Below are 5911 nucleotides of genomic sequence, written 5' to 3' on the forward strand. Positions count from 1 at the left end.
GTATTATTCGTGAAAATTTCATAAAAATCCGTTGTAGGATATTCGAGATATTTGAGTTTTAAGAAAAATGTTTAAAAAAAAGAGGATAACTAGACACGATCTCATTGCGAGCAACGAGGAGGTCTTCCGTCCGATTTAAGAACTTGAGATACATGTATTACCTTGACTTTGCTTTTTAACAGCTACACATGATTTGAAAATAAAATAAAGTAGTCTTCATTCTTAGAGCAGAGACTATTTTATTTCCGTTGTAAGCGCTCTGGTTGAAATATTTAGGTCCCTCTTTGTTCCTAATTTGAGGGTCCATCCCCAGTTTTTTCATATTAAATAAAGAAAATTATTATTCTAAACACATTTCATTCAACAAGTGTTTAAAAATTTGATTCCATTCTTAAGGATGGATTCTTTTCATATTTCTTATATTCAGAAAATGATGAAGTTAAGCATGTAGAGACTTTAAGATATGCTCATTTCAATAAAACAAAAAAACTTTAGGGTAATCTTGCTTGATTTTCTTGAAGGTCGTTTGAAATGTCAATGCTTAAAATAGAGTTTTTTAGTGCAATAACACAGAAATTCAATGGTGGTATCTTAAATTGATTGCTCAAGAAAATAAAATATGATTAGATGTAAAAAAGCAACTTAAGTCTAAGGTTCTATGTTAAAGCATGATATTAAGTAGTAAAAAAAAAGAACTTTTGTGCTTGAATCTCACAAAATATGTATTCCGAAATTCCTCTGTACACTTGAAGAATTGATATTTTGGTGTTCATTAATCCCCATTTAATGGATTTTTTTTCGTTGTAATCATATATTCAGAATTTTTTTGTTTTACATTCATAGTGAAGATCAGTAGTGAGCAAATCATTTACAGTAAAGGAATTGTTAGGTATTCATGCATAAAAGATTTACAGATTAGATCGAATTTCCTCATCTTAAAATTTTTCAATAAAAACATGAAAATATTTTATTGCAATTTTTAGGACAAAAACTTATCAGGCCAGACAAGCAATTGGATAATATATTCTTTATAAACTGTGATATTATGAATTATTGCTGTTATTATCATGTTTCAAGTCAATAAAAAGTAAAATATTTCCGTCCGAATTTCCTCTGATACAAAATATTATTGTTTATAAATAAGTTACACATTTTTCCTGAATGTAATAATGTTACATTGAAAAACAAAGCCACAAAATGAAGCTGTATTATTTGATAGTATTACTATAATATTGATCACAAATCTCAAAAATGTACCATGAAATTTTATCTTCCTGTTTACAATGATATGGTTGGCAGATATCAGTTTAAAATACAATTTATATATGGCATCTTAGCTGTACTTATAATATATATTGATCACAAATCCCAAAATGTACAATGAATTAAATTATATCGTCCTGTTTACAATGAAATTTTGGCTGATGTGGTTAACAGATATATCAGTGTAAAAAATGCTAAAAATACTAAATGTATTAATATATGGCATCTAGCTTAGCTGTACATATACATGTAACTATATTAATCACAAATCTCAAAATGTACAATGAAATTATACTTTCAAGTTAAAAATGAAATTCGGCTGATTTGGTTATCAGTGTAAAAAATGCTAAACAAATGCTAAATGTAACTACTATTAACCATGCAGTACATGTACACTCAACACACTAGTCTAGAATCTTAACTTTCACAACGTGATGAAAAATATTTGTTTAAAGATGAACATATCTTTAAAGACTTTGTAACACGTGGAGCTTTTTTTCACATTTTCAGAAAAGAGATTGTATATTCCATCTTTGCTATCTCTGTTATAAACAAGTTGTAAAAAACTAAAACAAAGTCCACTCCCTACAATCTTGTCACCAATCTCTTCTTGTCTGCTGCTTAGTAGTGTTCTGCTGATGGGTGGCATGTTCAGCTCTGCCAGTATTCCACTTATCTGGTCAAAGCCTATCCCAGTGTGCTGTACAGGTGTCAGAACATGAAAAGAAAAATAATCCAATAATAAAATACATACCATCAATAATTTAATATAATATTCATTTTAATACAATTTTCATTATTTTAAACTTAGTTATCATTTTGTTTGGAATGTTTGTCAATTTTTTTTCATCCAATGTACATTGAATATACTGACCTGCTGCTAACTTTGTATTGGCGTCCCAAATTTTATTATGCCTTTTTCCTGTTGGAACATTGTTGATCATTTTGCAAGCAGAATTCATGCAAGGTATTTTGAGCATAGCTGAAAGACAAAAGTTTGTTATTCCTTGGCAGTGGGAAAATTGTAAGGGTAGGCCGCATTTCTTGCAGGCAGACAAGCCATCAGCAAGTACCCCAAGCTCAATCAACCTACGGCCACATCTCCAGTCCTTTTCAAGACGAGGGGAGTCTATTACCTTAATTGAAAAAAGAGAAGAAAATTCTTGTTCTGAGATTTCTTTATGCAAAAACTCTGATCTTGGTTAAAATTCATTTTTTTTTCCATGTTGTATTTTGTCATTTTTTTTCTTCAAATTCTTTATTGTATGCATATTTCTTTTGATATATAAATGTTAATGAAATAATACCTATAGGTATAATGATATATATGAATTTAAAATACTGACTTATGATATCCATCTTTATTTTGTACATGTATTAGTGAAGGTTTAAATTTTAAAATCCATATTGCTATACCTTAAAAAATAAACTTATGCGACCTGACTTAAATTTGAAAAAGAAAAATGAAAAAGATTAAGACAATTTTAATAGGAAATAAAAATTTCAAATTTATCTAATTTTTTGTTTACTTCATCTTGATACAAATCTCTTATTAACTTCAGGTAATTCTATATAAGAAAGGTTCTACTGTTTTGTGACTATAAAATTTAAAAAGTCGGGTTATATAACAAACAATGAATAAATTTATAAAGAGTTAAATTAATTCTTTTAATATTACTAATCTCATCATAAAAATTGTAAATGATTTTTTTTTTGGCTCTCTGTGACTTCGAAATATACACCTAAGACGTTTAATATAAACAAAGTATTGTATGATTTATTGTTGGGTTTTTTTTTATAATGCCATATTTTTTTTATCCGTATGGGCCGCCATATTTTATAACTGAGTGTAAAGTGTTAACAGTTGGAAATAATTCTCTGATCGTTTTCTCTAGGAATGATTTGGGCAACTATTACCTTTTTACAAAAATAACAGAGAAAAATAAACATGGTATGTGTTACATATTGCAATCTATTTAGGTAACAACGAAAATGACACTATCTCTGTCGTCTGCCTGTGCAGTGGCGATATACTCCGATATACAAATACAATATGAGCGATGCTAGAGTTTGCAATGTATATGTTATGATACTAGTGAACATATAATGCGTAAATATCATTTTTCTCAAATATACTTAATATATAAGCAGTTAAATTAGAACATACATTTTCATTGTAAACAATCTCAGACTATTCGAGATCTACTGGAACATTGTCAACAGAGTGACAGTCATCTGACTCAATTGTTTCATAGGTGGAGGCGATTTTAGAATAGCTATGTGTCTCGGCTATTTTTGGGTTCTCCCATCTCTGTCGAATGCCCCTTTTTAAGGAGTCGTATTTGCGTTCCCGTCGTTTTGACACAAAACGACCCCTCAATCTCGGCCTCCCCCTCTCCATTTGTTTTTGTTGTTCTTCGCGCCGACTATGGCATGTCGTAAACGACATAATTTTACCTTTTCCTTGGTCTCAACACATTTCATAAGGTATTATTTTGTGAAATGAAATATATTCATAAGTATTAATGTAGTTTCATTGTGAATTGCAACAGTTTGAATTTTACGACATGTTCAAAATGATGAGAAGAATCCATCCTTAAGATATTTTGAATAGATTTGGACCCCTCTTGGTTCCCAATTTTAGGGGCCAGCTCCTTTTTCTTGATATTAAATGAAAGGAAATTTAAAACTAAACCGATTTTGTTCATCAAATATTTAGACATTTGTTACTGTTCTTCAGATATCTGAGATAGAATTTTTAACGGTCCGATCCCTGATCTTCTATTGGACCGTTTAACGAAATTTTTATGCTTGAATATTGTTCAGTAGATCATTTTTTCTTCTATACTGCTTATCAAAATATTTTCTTTTACGAGATATAAGTGATCAAAGTTTTGATATTCTGACCCGAAAAACCCTTAATTCCGCTACACACGAGAAAAATATTATATTGTATTGGTACATGACAGTAAGGCCCCCTTTTCTTGGTATTAAATGAAAGGGAATTTAAAACTAAACACATTTTGTTCAACAGGTGTTTAGAAATAATAAACCTGGAAAAGAAATATATTAGGAGCCGACCCTATCACGCACTAATTTTTCAGTAAAGTGCTATGGATGAAAGACTTCAGAGCCCTTTTGGCCCCTAAATTGAGGGGACAGCCCCTTTTTCTTGATGTCAAAGTCTTTTGATATTAAATATATTTTGTTCAATTTTTTACCGTTCTTGAGCTATTTGGGAAAGAACGTTTAAGAGGCTGGCCCCTTATATCCTTATCAGGGCCACAAAACGAAATTATAATGATTGAATATTGTTAAAAACATTATTTTAAGCATTTTTTATTCTATATTGCATTTCAAAAAAATTGTCCTTTTTGAAATATAAGTGATCGAAAATGTGGACTTCTGGCCCCTTAAAACCAACAAGAATAGAATTCCTGGGTCCCCCGCCGGTCAAGCAGTATACTAGTATCGACCAAGGCTGATTTAGGAACTTGACCAAGGTATTAGTGGTATAAACATTTGGTATAAATTTCATGTAAATCCGTCAAAATTTGTGGGCATGAGAGCGCTTACAAGGTCAATTTTTGGATAAAACGGAGTCATTATTGTGGTCAATGTCCCATAACTCTAACAAAAAGTATCGACCAATGCTGATTTTCAAACTTGACCAAAGTATAAGTGGTATAAACATTTGGTATAAATTTCATGTAAATCCGTCAAAATTTGTAGGCATGAGCGCGCTTACAAGGTCAATTTTTGGATAAAACGGAGTCATTATTGTGGTCAAAGTCCCATTACTCCAACAAAAAATATCGACCAATGCTGATTTTCGAACTTGACCAAGGTGATAGTGGTATAAATATTTGGTATAAATTTAATGAAAATCCGTCAAAATTTGTAGGCATGAGAGCGCTTACAAAAAAGTGTGACGGACGGACACACGGACGGACGCCCGGCATTTCTATGTCCCCGCTCCGCGTTGCGGCGGGGGACAATAATTACGTAACGCCTTGATTTTTTTTCTAATGTTTAGTTAAATAAATGTAAGATGAGCAATTTTGCTTCTTAAACATATGACAAAATATTTCTGATCAGGGCAACAACAAAAATTTTTGATGGTTGAATATTGTTAGGAACATCATTCTCATCATTTTTATTATATATTGATTTTCAAAATGATGCTTTTAAAAATATTTGTTCTATTTGAGATATGCTATCAAAGTTTTGGACTTCTGGCCCCTTATAACCCCTTAAAAACCCCTAATTACGGAACACATGATAAAAAAATTATAATTTATTGTTAAACAAGAGATGTTTGTGAAACACTTATGCCCCCTTCCCTTGGAAACATCCACAAAGAAAATGAACGTTAACTGCAAAAAACTGGAAGTTTTCGAAGTCCAAGGGGTATAACTCTGTAGAAAAGTGCTCTCTCATACTCAAAATCAAACTTTACCTAGATATTATTTAGATAAACCTGTATACTAAATTTCATTTCAATATGTTCATCCTCTGCGAAGAACACGAGAGGAAACTGCAAATAACTGGAATTTTTCTACGTCCAAGGGTCATAACTCTATCGAAAATTGCTCGATCGTACCCAATATCAAAGTTGACCTAGATATTGTCATGATAAACCTGTATA

The 5911-nt window shown here is 31.1% G+C and overlaps 1 long non-coding RNA gene across 1 annotated transcript; it reads right to left on the reverse strand.

Annotated features, from left to right (window-relative positions):
* Positions 1–534: 534 nt before the first annotated feature.
* On the reverse strand, positions 535–3821 carry LOC136275671 (uncharacterized). Its single transcript, XR_010714192.1, has 3 exons — positions 3431–3821; positions 2138–2399; positions 535–1963 (listed from the first exon to the last, which is right to left on the reverse strand). It is a non-coding gene; the product is annotated as an uncharacterized lncRNA (long non-coding RNA).
* Between the last annotated feature and the right edge of the window lie 2090 nt (positions 3822–5911).

The sequence above is a fragment of the Magallana gigas genome, chromosome 5, assembly GCF_963853765.1.
Source record: "Magallana gigas chromosome 5, xbMagGiga1.1, whole genome shotgun sequence".
NCBI lineage: Eukaryota > Metazoa > Mollusca > Bivalvia > Ostreida > Ostreidae > Magallana > Magallana gigas.